This window comes from Rhinoderma darwinii, assembly GCF_050947455.1.
Source record: "Rhinoderma darwinii isolate aRhiDar2 chromosome 5 unlocalized genomic scaffold, aRhiDar2.hap1 SUPER_5_unloc_34, whole genome shotgun sequence".
Classification (NCBI taxonomy): Eukaryota; Metazoa; Chordata; class Amphibia; order Anura; family Rhinodermatidae; genus Rhinoderma; species Rhinoderma darwinii.
In genome coordinates this window covers 778,867-796,405 of record NW_027461792.1, presented here as the reverse complement: position 1 = coordinate 796,405, position 17,539 = coordinate 778,867, and the positions used below count along the sequence as shown (strand labels likewise).

The window sequence follows — 17,539 nt, the reverse complement described above, 5'->3', positions numbered from 1 at the left end:
CGTGATGAAGTCCAAACCAAAGGGTGGCAAAGACTTTCCAGATTTTAATAGGTTTCTTTTACTAAAATTTTTTAGCTTCTGTTTTAATTCCCTTTTTAAAGAGCACTATTGGTCGTTTTATTTACGTTATAATACAGGGTTTTTTATGCGAAGGTGTGGGTGGTTCCAGATTATTTTAACCTCACCTTATGCTTTTAATTTACCCCCACAATATGTAATTTTAGAAAAAATAGTTGCTTTATTTAAATTAAAAGGGAAGAGTATTAATGATCTTAAAAATAGCAAGAAGCTTTTAATCGACCTAAAAAGAGAGGATGCGGTCAGCAGAATAGACAATTTTAACGAAAAACGCAGTGGTTTTATCTGGAAAATGTCTAACATATTTTATCTCTTTAACACACAGAAGGACCTGGCCTGGAGCTGCATTCATCAATGTCTTCCATGCCGGGCATTCCAATACAGAAGAAGATTCGCGAGGTCTGCCGTCTGCCCGAGGGAAGGCTGCCAGGCTGAGGAGACAGTGCGTCATTTACTTTGGACATGTTACTTTGCACAACATTTTTGGAAAAAGATATTCCCTCTTATGGAAAAGATGGCAGACCTGAAGGACTTATGTTACGATGATATTTTATATGGACAATTTGGATGCCCGACCGCGAATCAGAAGACAATAGCATGGAAGACGATGAATTGCGCTAAAGAAGCTCTTTGGAAGGCCAGGAACATCCTTCTTTTTAAACACGACGTTTTAACAACGGATGATGTTTTAGGTCTTTGTTTTAGTGAGATGTATTTATATTATTTAATTGACAGGAAAGCAAATGCCACCCTTCTAAATAAATGGTTTGTGACTGACTGGAACTCCAATAAATAAAGATTTGCCACCATGTCCCCCTATAAATATTAATGTAATTTGATTTTTACTATTGTAACAATATGAAAATGTTTGATGTAATTGTTGTGTTATCTATTGTAAAATTGAATTTTTATTAATAAATCATTGACACCCCCGCGAGGGGGTAGCCAACTGAAAAAAAAAAAAAATCTGTTCTTATCAGTTTAATATCTGATACGTCCCCTATCTGGGGACCATATATTAAATGGATTTTTAGAACAGGGAGATGGAAATAGAGCTTGCTCTGTCCACTCCACGCATTGACCTGGTATTGCAGTATTTCCAGGACCGGTGCACCCTTCCCTTATGTGTTGACTAAAATCAGATTCCAAAAGTGCTATTTGTGTTTGCTATTGTTTTTGTCTTTCTGATGGGATCTCCCCTTTTAATCCCATTATTTCAACACCTGTTGGACAATGCATTTGTACAGTCATGTGTGATAATGAGCTCATTTATTAAATGCAATTAATTAATACATTGCCACCTCTTGTTGTGTGTGTGTGTGTGTGTCTTCTGTGTTTCTGTGTTTCCGGCATTTCACATTGGAACAGCTCATTCACCTTCCTTGTCTTCTCTCCGCCCTCCCTCCCTCCTAGGTAAGTTAAAGAGCTGCACCTGAGCCAGCCACTGATTGATGCAGCACCACAGTCAAATAGTGGAGTGGAGTGGAGTAGGGGAACAGCAAACAGCCATTAAAGCAGCCAGCCGCCTACCCGCCACAATGGACCTACCTGTGTACACTAGATGGATGTGATGGAATGTACTGTCGTCCCTACATTTCAAGAAGAAGTAAGAATTGCAGTTGCAACAAACCCTTGCTTGCCTACAAAGAGAGCAGCAATTTGGATTTGTTACTATGTTACCTAGAAGAATAACAAACTGTGCAAGGATGGAGGTTGTAGGAGCAAGGAGAAGTTGTCTGTAAAGTTGGTGGATGCTTATTTTCCATTTTGCAGTCCCTTGTCTCCCTCTTGTGGCCTCCTGGAGGCAAATAAATGTGCAAAAAAAAGACAGCCTGGCGGCCGGCTGTTGCAGTGTTGCCCTCTCAGGCAACACTGAGTGACTGACTGAGCCTCACCGTCTTATATAAAGTTCAGACGGAACTTTGCACGTGTCATAGTGGAGCCCTCAGGATTCCAGAGCCAGCTTTCTGACATCATAATGGGGCCTGCCTCAGAGATAGATAAAAGCCTGGGCCCAGGCAGTGTTGGTCAGTGCTGCTCAGCAGGCAGCACTGGACTGGACTGGATTACAGCTGATACAAGGTGTGAAGGAACAAGGGGTGGCTGTGGGCATGCACTTGCTGCCGCTGCCAGTGTTTATCTGCATGGCAGGAGGGCATTTGGGCGTTGCCAGGAAGGCGTTTTTATGTAGATTCCTCCTCTTTCAGCACTGCATTGTGGTGCAAGCAAAAGAAGCAAATCCTGTGTAGCTTCCTCTCCGGCCTTTATTCACCTCCCGCTTAGTAGCTGTAAATGTGTGTGAGCCTGCAGGGCCCCATGGAATTGCCTAGGAGTAGGCTGAATCGCTGCAAGGGGTGAACAGCAGTATGGGACAGGCTCGGTCAACGGCCGGCCCATTCGGGTTATCGCTTCTCGGCCTTTTGGCTAAGATCAAGTGTAGTATCTGTTCTTATCAGTTTAATATCTGATACGTCCCCTATCTGGGGACCATATATTAAATGGATTTTTAGAACAGGGAGATGGAAATAGAGCTTGCTCTGTCCACTCCACGCATTGACCTGGTATTGCAGTATTTCCAGGACCGGTGCACCCTTCCCTTATGTGTTGACTAAAATCAGATTCCAAAAGTGCTATTTGTGTTTGCTATTGTTTTTGTCTTTCTGATGGGATCTCCCCTTTTAATCCCATTATTTCAACACCTGTTGGACAATGCATTTGTACAGTCATGTGTGATAATGAGCTCATTTATTAAATGCAATTAATTAATACATTGCCACCTCTTGTTGTGTGTGTGTGTGTGTGTCTTCTGTGTTTCTGTGTTTCCGGCATTTCACATTGGAACAGCTCATTCACCTTCCTTGTCTTCTCTCCGCCCTCCCTCCCTCCTAGGTAAGTTAAAGAGCTGCACCTGAGCCAGCCACTGATTGATGCAGCACCACAGTCAAATAGTGGAGTGGAGTGGAGTAGGGGAACAGCAAACAGCCATTAAAGCAGCCAGCCGCCTACCCGCCACAATGGACCTACCTGTGTACACTAGATGGATGTGATGGAATGTACTGTCGTCCCTACATTTCAAGAAGAAGTAAGAATTGCAGTTGCAACAAACCCTTGCTTGCCTACAAAGAGAGCAGCAATTTGGATTTGTTACTATGTTACCTAGAAGAATAACAAACTGTGCAAGGATGGAGGTTGTAGGAGCAAGGAGAAGTTGTCTGTAAAGTTGGTGGATGCTTATTTTCCATTTTGCAGTCCCTTGTCTCCCTCTTGTGGCCTCCTGGAGGCAAATAAATGTGCAAAAAAAAGACAGCCTGGCGGCCGGCTGTTGCAGTGTTGCCCTCTCAGGCAACACTGAGTGACTGACTGAGCCTCACCGTCTTATATAAAGTTCAGACGGAACTTTGCACGTGTCATAGTGGAGCCCTCAGGATTCCAGAGCCAGCTTTCTGACATCATAATGGGGCCTGCCTCAGAGATAGATAAAAGCCTGGGCCCAGGCAGTGTTGGTCAGTGCTGCTCAGCAGGCAGCACTGGACTGGACTGGATTACAGCTGATACAAGGTGTGAAGGAACAAGGGGTGGCTGTGGGCATGCACTTGCTGCCGCTGCCAGTGTTTATCTGCATGGCAGGAGGGCATTTGGGCGTTGCCAGGAAGGCGTTTTTATGTAGATTCCTCCTCTTTCAGCACTGCATTGTGGTGCAAGCAAAAGAAGCAAATCCTGTGTAGCTTCCTCTCCGGCCTTTATTCACCTCCCGCTTAGTAGCTGTAAATGTGTGTGAGCCTGCAGGGCCCCATGGAATTGCCTAGGAGTAGGCTGAATCGCTGCAAGGGGTGAACAGCAGTATGGGACAGGCTCGGTCAACGGCCGGCCCATTCGGGTTATCGCTTCTCGGCCTTCTGGCTGAGATCAAGTGTAGTGCTGTTTATTCGTATCAGTACTGCCTTGGTTTTGGTTGGGAGGTGCTCCGGTACCCTCTCTCTCGGCCTCGGGGGATTGTCCAGGTTCGCCTGGACTTCACCCCCGTGCTGCTATTTGGGAGAGAGGCTTAGTCCGGAGCAACGAGCGGCGATCCCCCTGGCCACAGTGACCCGTGTGTCTCTGTGGTGCGATACCCAGTGAGTTATCATGGCGGCAGATGATACTCTCACGTTCGAGCCGAACTTCACTCGGCTAAAAAACTCGGTACGTTTTACGTATACGGAGGAGGCTCCAGCCAATCGTGGATTGAAACACCTGATCGAAGAGGTGCTTTTGGGAGTATTTGCGATCCGGCCATTGGAGATTTTGGCAATCCAGGACTATCCTAGGCGTGGGATCTATGATGTGACCTTGCGATATGACGGTATATACTTGGATTTTGCAAATCGCTTGAAAAAGGTAGGCAGAGATCCCAGGCTTAAAGGGGTCCAGATTATGGAGCATTTTTCTTCAGATCGGAAACTCATGGTGATTAAAATGTATTCTCCTTATATAACTGAAGATGAGATAATATTTTTTTTAAAAAATTTTTGTACTTTGGTTATTCCTAAGGGGAAGGTTATGAATGAGTTTGATGTATGGACCTCTAAATGGAAATTTTTTGTTGAACTTAAAGACGACCCAAAAGCACCTGAGGAAAAATTGGTACCCCCAGCTCGTTTTAAATTGGGCAATATTAACGGTGATATTTTTTTTAACGGTATGGAGGAATTTTGTAGAATTTGCAAAAAATATGGGCATACAAAAAATGATTGTGAGAGTACTTGCACAAATTGTGGTAGCCAAAACCATACTGTTAAAAATTGTAACAAACCAAAAAAGTGTAGTCTGTGTCAAGACACCAGTCACTTTTACATAGCTTGTCCCCACAGACAGAAACCGCAGAAGAGACCACAAATTTCTACATACCGACCCCAACGAGAGAAACAACTGGAAAACCAGCCGGCCCCCGAAGAGGAAGCAAGAATGGAGACCCAAGAAGCAAGTCACACTTTGGACATTAATACTGGTAAGTCTGTTGCCTCTCTGGATAACGAAGGATTTCAGTCTCAAATTAGGATGAAGGACCGACAAAAGGAGAGGAAGCGAATAGAGAAGCAGGGGACGGGGATGCCTTTTTCTCGAAAGGAAGGTAGAAACCCGGAGGAAGCTGTTTCTCAAGAAAAACAAGAAGATCTAGGTGCGAAAAAACGGAAGACAGGTGAGCCTCAAAATCAGGACGTACTAAGGATGACAAACCGGTACTTAGCAATACAACCTGTAGGTGAACCTGGAGCAACCAGCACTGTCCCGGAAACCCCAGAAGAGATGGCCCAGATGTCTGTTGGACAGCCTGGCGCTTCCCATTCAGGAGGCCCTATGGAAGAGACGGACTACGGGTCAAAAACACCAGAGAGGGGAAAGACGGGTTTAACGATCATTCCAAATACTCTCCTTAGTCCTCTGTGTGAGGATTTTTCGGAGGAGGCAACAGACAGCGATTCCAGTTCTACAAGCTTCTTGCACTGCGTAACTTCTAGAGGTGACCTGGAAAACTCTGACAGCTCTCAGGGGTTGGCTAGGCTGGAAGAAGAAATAAAGGTTTTAAGGGGTTGAAAATTGTGTTTTATCCCACCTTTTATATCTCATCAATGGCAGTTTTAAAAGGACTCTCCCTAAATGTAAGGGGACTCAAGTCAAAAATACGCAGAACAGTCCTTTTTAATTATTTATCCCTGCTTTCTGCTTCAGTGTTCTTTTTGCAGGAGTGTGGCATCCCTCATCGGGCAGAATATCAAAAATACGAAACAGATTGGAAATATGGAACTTCGGTATGGTCTGGTTCTAACCTATCAAAATCTGCAGGAGTGGCAATCCTTTTTAAGGGTAATATTAACATTACTTTTAAACAAGAAATTTTACCAGGCAGGATTTTATTAGTAAAGGCTTTTATAAATGGTATTAAGTGGCAGTTTTTAAATTTTTATGGATCACCAGATAAAAAAGAAAGAGAAGAAATGCTGGGAATTTTACCTCTTTTTATAACCGATTCCTGTCCCTTGGTTTTAGCTGGGGATTTTAATTGTGTTTTAAGAGGTGAAAAAAGAATTACGCAGTCCTCCAGTAGAAACTACGATAAAACTTCTGGTCTTTTAAGTAACATTGTGAGTGATTTTAAACTTACAGATGTCTTCAAAAATTGTAATAAAAAAATGTCAGATCTAGATAGCACTACTTGGAGTAACATACGATGTAGCTCAAGAATTGATTTTATTTTTTCTTCTCAGCAAATTTTACCTGTCCACTGTGAACTTTTAACAAACATGTTCTCTGACCATAAAGGCCTTTTATTTGTTCTAAATTTTGACTCTGGTTTTAGAAGAGGCTCCAGTTCATGGAAGATGAATGTAGCACTTTTAAAGGATGAAAAAATAATTGCAGATTTTATTAGGTTTTATAATAGGTGTAAGCGAAAGAGAGACCCTACAGAATCCATGACGTTATGGTGGGATAAGATGAAGAAGAAGATCAAAAATTTTTTCATAAGGTATGGAATTCAAAGAGCAAAAGAAAAAAGAGCGGTCTATGAAAAATTAAATATTCAATTGCAAACTCTTTACAAAATAAGGTCTGTGGGGGTAGAAGTGACTGAGGAGATAATACAGGTTAAAAAAGAAGCCCAAATGTTTCTGGAAGATAAAGGAAAAGAGATAATTTTTAAAGCAAAAATACAACACATGGAAGAAAACGAGAAATGCTCCAGATACTTTTTTAAAAAAAGTATACAAAAGAAGATTCATATAGATAAAATGGAAGGAGAAACCGATATTGACAACATTTTAAAAAAAACTCATATTTATTATAAAAATCTTTTTAGCGAAAAAAATGTGGATACTAATTTTATGGAGAACGTTTTAAAAGAAGTTTCATGTGTTTTAGATTTTAATGCCCAATCTGCTTTATTACAGCCCATCACCGAGAAAGAGATGCTGGATACTATAAATAGTTTTAAGTTGGGCAAGGTTCCAGGAGCTGATGGGGTACCAATCGAATTTTACAGAACTTTTTATGAGGTTTTAAAGGATGATTTTTTATCTCTCCTTTTAGAAGTTTTTAGCTCAAAGATTTTACCAGAATCCTGGAAAATGGGTGATGTATCATTACTGCACAAAAAAGGTAATAAAGAAGAGATCAAGAACTGGAGGCCGATAACTTTATTAAATTGCGACTACAAGGTAATGGCCAAGATCTGTGCAAACAGACTCAAAACTGTGATTGAGAAACTTATTCACCCCAATCAAGTCTGTGGAATTCCAGGAAGAAGTATATGGGAAAATCTTAACCTCATAAAAGATCTGATAAATGATGCAAACAGCAGGAAAAGCAACTTGGCAATTTTAATGGTAGATTTTGAAAAAGCATTTGACAGGGTCTCACACCAGTTTTTATTCAATGTTTTAGGAAAGATGGGCGTACCAGAAAATTTTATAAATTCTTTAAAAGCATTTTATAGGGACTGTCAAAGTAGAATTTTAATTAATGGTTTTAAGTCCCAGGCTGTTCCCCTCAGGTCCGGTGTGAAACAAGGTTGTCCCCTATCACCTCTACTTTTTATCTGTGCCCTTGAACCCCTTTTATGCATGATTAGGAGAGATAATGACATTTGTGGGGTAGCTCTCCCGGGTAGCAAGGGTACTGAAGCCAAGGTTGTAAGTTATATGGATGATGTTGCAATAACCTGTAAGGATAATATATCATTAAAAAAGACCTTAAAACAAATCCATTATTTCTGCTGTGCATCAGGTTTTAAAGTAAATTTTAATAAATGTGAGATTTTAAAGATTGGTGCAATAGATATGCAAGACATTGAGATTCCAATTGTAGAGAAAGTGAAGATTTTAGGTATTTATTTTAATGAATACAATAATGTAACGGAGAACTGGGAGGGGATCATGCAAAAAGTAAACCAGAAGTTATGTATATGGAGAATGAGAGATCTGACTATGGAGGGCAAAGTGCTTATTATTAAAATGGTGATCCTGCCTTTGATTTTATACTTGAGCTTAGTCTTCCCCCCTCCCACCCGTATTTTATGCAAATTGCAAAAAGCATGTTTCACTTTCTTTTGGAATTCAAAAATGGAAAAATTAAAAAGAGAAATCGTTTTTAAACCCAAAGATAAAGGAGGAAAAGATTTTACTGATTTTAGAGTTTTCTTATACACTAAGTTCTTTTCATTATGTTTTAAGAATTTTTTTAAAGAAAACTACTGGTCATTCTTCTTGAGATATAATTTGGGAAATTTCATGAGGCGTTTTGGGTGGTTTCAAACTGATCTTAAACATCCCTACAGTTTTAACATGCCAGATATTTATGAGATTTTAGAGAAAATTGTTATCCTTTTTAATCTCACTAAGGTAAAAACAGATGTCTTAATGAATGGCAAAGTTTTAACAAAATTTATTTCAAAATCCACTGAGGTTTGTTTTATTGGGAATTTTAATGAGATACAATGTAAGAATATATGGAAAATGCTGAATTCTTTTTATCTTTTTAATTCCCAGAAAGACCTAGCCTGGAGCTGCGTCCACAGTTGCCTGCCATGCCGTTCCTTCCAACACAGAAGGCATTTGTCATCTACAGCCAATTGCCCAAGAGAGGGATGCCACAACGAGGAAACTGTTTTTCATCTATTATGGACTTGCGATTTTGCGAAGGACGTTTGGAAGAAGATTTTACCGCTACTAAAAACAATCACGGCAATAAAGACTTTGAACTATTACGTCATATTATATGGACAAATAGACTGTGTTTCCTTTCCAGACAGATGGACGGCATGGAGGATCATAAACTGTGTGAAGGCAGCTCTTTGGAAGGCACGGAACATTTTACTTTTTAAAAAGGATATTTTATCGGTGGATAATGTAATTGGGATGATTTTAAGTGAAATGTTTTTATATCTTTTACTTGATAAACAAAAGGACGCTTCTGCATATGTAAAATGGCATTTTAATGATTGGAATTCTATATTGTAAATGTCTTGCACCTGTATGTAAAATCTTTTGAAATTTGAATAAACGGTTTTGTATCCTTGTGGTACAGCCAAAACAAAAAAAAAATCTGTTCTTATCAGTTTAATATCTGATACGTCCCCTATCTGGGGACCATATATTAAATGGATTTTTAGAACAGGGAGATGGAAATAGAGCTTGCTCTGTCCACTCCACGCATTGACCTGGTATTGCAGTATTTCCAGGACCGGTGCACCCTTCCCTTATGTGTTGACTAAAATCAGATTCCAAAAGTGCTATTTGTGTTTGCTATTGTTTTTGTCTTTCTGATGGGATCTCCCCTTTTAATCCCATTATTTCAACACCTGTTGGACAATGCATTTGTACAGTCATGTGTGATAATGAGCTCATTTATTAAATGCAATTAATTAATACATTGCCACCTCTTGTTGTGTGTGTGTGTGTGTGTCTTCTGTGTTTCTGTGTTTCCGGCATTTCACATTGGAACAGCTCATTCACCTTCCTTGTCTTCTCTCCGCCCTCCCTCCCTCCTAGGTAAGTTAAAGAGCTGCACCTGAGCCAGCCACTGATTGATGCAGCACCACAGTCAAATAGTGGAGTGGAGTGGAGTAGGGGAACAGCAAACAGCCATTAAAGCAGCCAGCCGCCTACCCGCCACAATGGACCTACCTGTGTACACTAGATGGATGTGATGGAATGTACTGTCGTCCCTACATTTCAAGAAGAAGTAAGAATTGCAGTTGCAACAAACCCTTGCTTGCCTACAAAGAGAGCAGCAATTTGGATTTGTTACTATGTTACCTAGAAGAATAACAAACTGTGCAAGGATGGAGGTTGTAGGAGCAAGGAGAAGTTGTCTGTAAAGTTGGTGGATGCTTATTTTCCATTTTGCAGTCCCTTGTCTCCCTCTTGTGGCCTCCTGGAGGCAAATAAATGTGCAAAAAAAAGACAGCCTGGCGGCCGGCTGTTGCAGTGTTGCCCTCTCAGGCAACACTGAGTGACTGACTGAGCCTCACCGTCTTATATAAAGTTCAGACGGAACTTTGCACGTGTCATAGTGGAGCCCTCAGGATTCCAGAGCCAGCTTTCTGACATCATAATGGGGCCTGCCTCAGAGATAGATAAAAGCCTGGGCCCAGGCAGTGTTGGTCAGTGCTGCTCAGCAGGCAGCACTGGACTGGACTGGATTACAGCTGATACAAGGTGTGAAGGAACAAGGGGTGGCTGTGGGCATGCACTTGCTGCCGCTGCCAGTGTTTATCTGCATGGCAGGAGGGCATTTGGGCGTTGCCAGGAAGGCGTTTTTATGTAGATTCCTCCTCTTTCAGCACTGCATTGTGGTGCAAGCAAAAGAAGCAAATCCTGTGTAGCTTCCTCTCCGGCCTTTATTCACCTCCCGCTTAGTAGCTGTAAATGTGTGTGAGCCTGCAGGGCCCCATGGAATTGCCTAGGAGTAGGCTGAATCGCTGCAAGGGGTGAACAGCAGTATGGGACAGGCTCGGTCAACGGCCGGCCCATTCGGGTTATCGCTTCTCGGCCTTTTGGCTCAGATCAGGTTCATTGCCTGGTCTGGGCCGGGGGGTTCGGCCTTTCGTGGAGTCCTTTCCGACGTTTTTGGGAGCGATCACCGTGCCGTTGGGCATTTCATATCAAGATGGCAGCTGTGCGTAACACTATCCGTTTCGTGGTGAATGAGCAGAGGAGAGACGAAGTTGATACTGGACATATCATTGAGAACATCCTTCTGGACCTGGCTGGAGTTAAGTTGGTAGAGGTATTCTGTATCCAAGCTTTTAGCAATATTGCTACATATGATGTATCCTTTTTTGAGGCTGCCTATTGTTTAAACGTTTTTCAGTTGCTCAAGGAGAAACACATGCATGAGGCTTTAACATCCATTGAAGTGCAACCTCTTTTTTCTGCAGTGGAAAAATGTATAACAATTCATATGTATAACCCATTTTTGGATAGAAGGCTGGTCAGGGCTTTTTTAGCTCACTACTGTACCCATGTTAGAGGAGGTGTGGAGCAGAAGAACCTATGGGGAGTCTTTAATGGTGATATCAAGTACTGGGTCAGGCTGAAACCTGACTCCAGCTGTATTGGAGGAGTGATGAATCCTCCTGCAAATTTTTCCATTGGTGGGAACAAGGGATATCTGTACTACCAGGATATGCCTTGCTTTTGTAGATCCTGTTTTTCCTACGGGCATACCAAAGATGAATGTAAAGGCAAGGTTTGCAGAAATTGCAAGGAAATAGGACATGAGGCTAGTGCGTGTATTTCCCCATCCAGGTGTGACATTTGTGGTTTGCCTGGTCATACATGCAGAAAATGTCCAAAGGTGTTTCCCTTTTTAGGGCAAGAGAGAAGAACATGGGGCAGACAGGTGAGAACAACAAGTTCCCTTGCTGCCATTTCTGATATAACTCCAGAGCCAGCTGGCAGTGTTTCTGTGGCTGCTTCTCAGGACCCTGGGAAAGCTGTACTAGGAGAGGTTCTAACCTCACATATTAGCAGCATGGAGTTGGGTGTGGTCCCTCCTGCAGAGCCGATTGTTGAGGAAACACCTGTTGTTATGCCTATGGAAGGTGAAGACACAGCGCCACCTATTGGGTGTGCTTCCCATGATAATGGTGCAAGTATGCAAATTTTGTCTTTTTCTAGCCCAGAGTCAAAAATGGACGACTCAGCTAAAGTGGAGTGGTCAATATCAGAGGAGGATGAGAAGGAGGCTAGGATGCCTAGTGCCACTAGTGCGGAAATCTTCCATAAAGTGGTCTCAAAAAGGGGCAAGTCTGGAAAGGCGGTGAAGAGACTGAAGATAGGTTTGTTGGAAGATTCTGCTCATGCAAATCCTTTTTCTTTGCTGGATAGTGACTCCAGTTCTAGCCCTAAGTCATCTGAGGTGGCCTCAGAAGTACCCAGCTCTCCTGGGGAAGGTTTCCTCAGTGAAGTCAATGTGGCAAATCTGGAAAGAGCTATGTATTTCCCTGGGACGTGATATGTTCTGGTTATTTCATGGCTTTACATTGCACTAACCATACTATGCCCGCATGTCTTTGAGATTAAAGATTGTCTCTCAAAATGTACGGGTGTTCTCCTCTGCTCACAAGCGTGCTGCAGTCCTGGACTTTTTGGCCTCTAAGGGCAGTGACATCGTTTGTGTACAAGAATGTGGTTTGTCAAAAAATCCTAGTAAAGAAGAATGGAAGTTTGGGGAAGCAATTTGGTCCTTTTCTTCCACAAATAGGAATGATGGAATTGGTATCCTTTTTAAAAATAATGAGTTTGTCATCAAACAGACTCAAATCATTCAGGAAGGAAGATGTGTCTGTGTGTTACTAGCCTATAAGGGATGGCAGTTTAGGCTTATCAATATCTATGGCCATGCTGTGAAATCTGATAGGTTGGCACTTTTTGATACTTTAAAATTTTTTCTACACGGTAAAGTTCCTGTAATTATTGTTGGGGACATTAACTGTATCCTGGAGAAGCAGGCCCGAGCTGGATCCACAGAGTCTAATGTGGACGCTACCGGAGTTTTGTGGAATAAAATTTTGCAGGACTTTGCTTTGCAGGACGCTGTCACCAGGAAACCAGGTCCATTTACTTACCATGCCGATGACGGAAGAACGGATTCTCGTCTGGACTTTTTCTTTTTTTCTACCTCTGCAATGAAATGTGTAGATTATGCGCAGGAGAGAGTGTGGTTTTCAGATCACGAGTGTTTGTTGGGGGTTTTTGTTATAAATAATTTATTTTATGGTAGAGGGGTATGGAAGATGAATGTTAGTTTTCTGAGTGATGAAAGGGTAAAAACTAGGTTTGGGAAAAAATATGGGTTTTGGGTTAGGAAGAAAAGTTCTTTCTCTAATGTGTGTGAATGGTGGGTATGGGTGAAAAAAAAGATTGGTGGGTTTTTTAGACAGATAGGGTATAGAAGAGCGAGAAGGAAAAGATTAGAATATTCACGCTTTAATATGCGGATGACGTTCCTTCAACAATGTAAAAATTTGGGTATGGATGTAAGACACGATTTGGAAAAAACAAAAAAAGATATTAAGGAGTGGTTCCGAGAGAAAGGGAAAGAAATTATATTTAGGTCTAAGGTGGAGGTTAGAGATAATCATGAGAAGTGCACTAGATTTTTCTTTAAAAAAATGTGTGGTGGGAAAAGTGGAATGAATGTGTTATTGGATAAGGATGATAAAGAGGTGTTTGGTAAGGATGTGATTGATGTGGTGTCTGATTTTTATAAAAAACTGTATGATGTGAAGAAGTGTGATCTGGGTGATGATGAGGAGTTTTTGGATATTGTGGGTAATTTTGTTCCTGAAAGTGAATGTGCGTTTTTGCTTGGTGAGATTATGGATGGTGAAGTAAAGGATGTGGTGGGAAGTATGGCTAAAAATAAGTCTCCAGGGATCGATGGAATACCAGCTGATTTCTATGGGAAATATTGGGATATAATTGGGAAGGATGTTATAGAAGTTATGAGAGTGTTGTTTTCTGGGACTAATATGTGTGATGTGATGAAGAAGGGTATGGTAGTTTTGTTGCATAAAAAAGGAGATAAGAGACGGTTAGAAAACTGGCGACCAATTACTTTGCTTAATACGGATTATAAAATTTTTGCCAAGCTGATTGCGAATCGTATGAGAGATGTGATTGGGTGTGTGATTGATGAGGATCAGGTATGTGCGGTACCGAAAAGGAAATTGCATGAAAACGTGGCGTTGGTGCGGGACATGCTTGAGGATTGTAAGGGTCGGAATAAGAAGGTGATTGTGTGTGCGTTAGATTTTGAGAAAGCGTTTGATCGTGTGGCGCATGTGTTTTTGTTCAAAGTGTTAGAGAGAATGGGTTTTCCGGTTCAGTTTGTGAGTTTGTTGAAGAATTTATATGCGAATGCAAAGAGTTGTGTGCAGGTGAATGGGTTTTTTTCAGAATCATTTTGTATTATGTCTGGTGTGCGACAGGGTTGTCCGTTGTCTCCTATCCTATTTATTTGCGCGATTGAACCATTGTTGCAAATGATTAGAAATGATAAGGTTGTGAAAGGTTTGGTGGTGCCCGGGTGTGATGGAAAACGTGTGAAAGCTTTGGGATATATGGATGATATTTGCGTATTGTGTGATTCAGTGTATGATATGTCCAGAGTGAAGTTGATCGTAAATATGTTTTGTATTGCGTCTGCTTTTAAAATAAATTGGGGTAAGAGCAAATTTAAAATTTTTTTCAGTAATGAGCGGGTGAGTGATTCTGATATGGAACAGGTGAATGGTGTGAAAATTTTGGGTATTGTGTTTGATGAGGAGCTGAAAGGGAGAGAAAGTTGGGATGAGTTAGGTGGTAGGATTGTGAGAAAGTTGGAAATGTGGAGAATGAGGGATCTTTCTTTTTCGGGGAAGGTTTTAATTGTCAAAAGTATTATTCTTCCTATGATTTTATATGTTGCTCTGGTTTTTCCTCCTGCTGTAGCTATGTTAAAAAAAGTGAATAGAGTTTTGTTCCTTTTTTTATGGGGGAGCGGGATTGAGAAGGCAAAGAGAGAAATTCTAATGAAAAGTAGACGTAATGGAGGCTTGGATTTCCCAAATTTGGAGATTTTCATTGGAATTAATTGTGTACGTTTTTTTGTAGAGCTTTTTTTTAAAGAATCCAAGGCTTCCAGAATGTCTAAGTATCTAGCTGGAACGGTGATTCAGCGTCTAAGGTGGGAAAAACGTAATTTATGTAAACCAATTGCTTTTCAGTGCACAGGGTGGTATTTGTATGTTGAAAAATTTATTAAAAAGTTCCAGCTAGAGGATGTAAGAATGGAGAGATTTTTGAGTGAAAAGAATGTTGTGAGAAGTATGTGTATGAATAATGTGATGTGTTCTGTAAATGGTTTGAATTCGATGGAGTCTAAGTCTGTGTGGAAGAAGATTGTTACGTATGATGTGTCAAATAAGCAGAAAGATTTGTTATGGATGTCGGTACATGGTGTGTTGCCTGTAAGGAGTGTTCAGAAAAGAAGAGGTTTGGTTGCATCTGAAAGGTGTCCGAGAGAAGGTTGTGGGGATGATGAGGATGTGAGTCATGTGTTTTGGTCGTGTAAGCATGCAAAGGATGTTTGGAAAAAGTTGAGTGGGTTGTGCGAAGAATTGACTGGTTTGAAGAGTTTGACGTATGAAATTGTCTTGTTTGGTTTGTGTAGTTTGGGTAGTGAAAAGGATAGAGTGTTGTGGATTTTTTTGACTTGTGTGAAAGAGGTATTGTGGAATACGAGGAATTTGAATGTGTATAAAAGAGAAGTATTTGAGATGGAGGATGTGGTTAGTATGGTATTGGCTAAATTGTATTTTTATTATAAATGGGATCTAGGAAAAGGTATGGATGCGGAAGGGATATGGCGAATGTTAAAATGGAGGTATTTAGTTTGAGGAATTTGTTTGAATTAATTTGTATTTGATGGAAAAATAAAATAACGAACCAGAGTGATGAGATTTTTTGAAAAATAGAGAGGTGGTTTGAACAACTACAGTTCTCGGTTTTATTCAAAAAAACCTGAATGGTTTAATAAAAAAAAAAAAAAAAAAAAAAAAAAAAAAAAAAATCTGTTCTTATCAGTTTAATATCTGATACGTCCCCTATCTGGGGACCATATATTAAATGGATTTTTAGAACAGGGAGATGGAAATAGAGCTTGCTCTGTCCACTCCACGCATTGACCTGGTATTGCAGTATTTCCAGGACCGGTGCACCCTTCCCTTATGTGTTGACTAAAATCAGATTCCAAAAGTGCTATTTGTGTTTGCTATTGTTTTTGTCTTTCTGATGGGATCTCCCCTTTTAATCCCATTATTTCAACACCTGTTGGACAATGCATTTGTACAGTCATGTGTGATAATGAGCTCATTTATTAAATGCAATTAATTAATACATTGCCACCTCTTGTTGTGTGTGTGTGTGTGTGTGTGTCTTCTGTGTTTCTGTGTTTCCGGCATTTCACATTGGAACAGCTCATTCACCTTCCTTGTCTTCTCTCCGCCCTCCCTCCCTCCTAGGTAAGTTAAAGAGCTGCACCTGAGCCAGCCACTGATTGATGCAGCACCACAGTCAAATAGTGGAGTGGAGTGGAGTAGGGGAACAGCAAACAGCCATTAAAGCAGCCAGCCGCCTACCCGCCACAATGGACCTACCTGTGTACACTAGATGGATGTGATGGAATGTACTGTCGTCCCTACATTTCAAGAAGAAGTAAGAATTGCAGTTGCAACAAACCCTTGCTTGCCTACAAAGAGAGCAGCAATTTGGATTTGTTACTATGTTACCTAGAAGAATAACAAACTGTGCAAGGATGGAGGTTGTAGGAGCAAGGAGAAGTTGTCTGTAAAGTTGGTGGATGCTTATTTTCCATTTTGCAGTCCCTTGTCTCCCTCTTGTGGCCTCCTGGAGGCAAATAAATGTGCAAAAAAAAGACAGCCTGGCGGCCGGCTGTTGCAGTGTTGCCCTCTCAGGCAACACTGAGTGACTGACTGAGCCTCACCGTCTTATATAAAGTTCAGACGGAACTTTGCACGTGTCATAGTGGAGCCCTCAGGATTCCAGAGCCAGCTTTCTGACATCATAATGGGGCCTGCCTCAGAGATAGATAAAAGCCTGGGCCCAGGCAGTGTTGGTCAGTGCTGCTCAGCAGGCAGCACTGGACTGGACTGGATTACAGCTGATACAAGGTGTGAAGGAACAAGGGGTGGCTGTGGGCATGCACTTGCTGCCGCTGCCAGTGTTTATCTGCATGGCAGGAGGGCATTTGGGCGTTGCCAGGAAGGCGTTTTTATGTAGATTCCTCCTCTTTCAGCACTGCATTGTGGTGCAAGCAAAAGAAGCAAATCCTGTGTAGCTTCCTCTCCGGCCTTTATTCACCTCCCGCTTAGTAGCTGTAAATGTGTGTGAGCCTGCAGGGCCCCATGGAATTGCCTAGGAGTAGGCTGAATCGCTGCAAGGGGTGAACAGCAGTATGGGACAGGCTCGGTCAACGGCCGGCCCATTCGGGTTATCGCTTCTCGGCCTTTTGGCTAAGATCAAGTGTAGTATCTGTTCTTATCAGTCCTTGTAAGGATAGATAGCTCGGAGAACCACTGGGGGCTATAAACACTAGCTTAGCGATCCAAGAGCGTTCCAGACGAAGCCGGCGACGAACTGCGGAGAAGAACCACCGAAGACGAAGATCCAGAAGGGAGAAGCCGCCATCGGGGAAGAAGCTCCGGGAGATCGCTGCCGGGAAGAAGGAGAACTGCGACAGAGACCTTCGGAGAAGAGCCGCTGCTGAAGGGGATCTTTGAAGAAGCTCGGCCGCAGAAGAAGCTCGACGAGGAACCGCTGCGGAAGAAATTTCGTGGAAGAACCTCGGCCAGCAAGGAGAAGATTTGCATAGCTCCGCCCCCTTCGGGAAAGAGCTATCGAAGATCCTCCCCAAGCGA

General features: G+C 41.8%; 3 non-coding genes and 2 pseudogenes across 3 annotated transcripts; all 5 read left to right on the top strand.

The window, feature by feature from the left end:
* The first annotated feature begins 994 nt into the window (after positions 1-994).
* On the top strand, positions 995-1,197 carry LOC142690636 (U2 spliceosomal RNA; annotated as a pseudogene).
* Positions 1,198-2,482: 1,285 nt separating this feature from the next.
* LOC142690524 (U2 spliceosomal RNA) lies at positions 2,483-2,673 on the top strand. The gene has a single exon (XR_012859289.1). It is a non-coding gene; the product is annotated as a U2 spliceosomal RNA (small nuclear RNA).
* A 6,450-nt stretch (positions 2,674-9,123) lies between these two features.
* On the top strand, positions 9,124-9,308 carry LOC142690572 (U2 spliceosomal RNA). Its single transcript, XR_012859323.1, has one exon. It is a non-coding gene; the product is annotated as a U2 spliceosomal RNA (small nuclear RNA).
* A 6,319-nt stretch (positions 9,309-15,627) lies between these two features.
* On the top strand, positions 15,628-15,825 carry LOC142690637 (U2 spliceosomal RNA). Its single transcript, XR_012859364.1, has one exon. It is a non-coding gene; the product is annotated as a U2 spliceosomal RNA (small nuclear RNA).
* A 1,289-nt stretch (positions 15,826-17,114) lies between these two features.
* On the top strand, positions 17,115-17,216 carry LOC142690655 (U2 spliceosomal RNA; annotated as a pseudogene).
* The last annotated feature ends 323 nt before the right edge of the window (positions 17,217-17,539 follow it).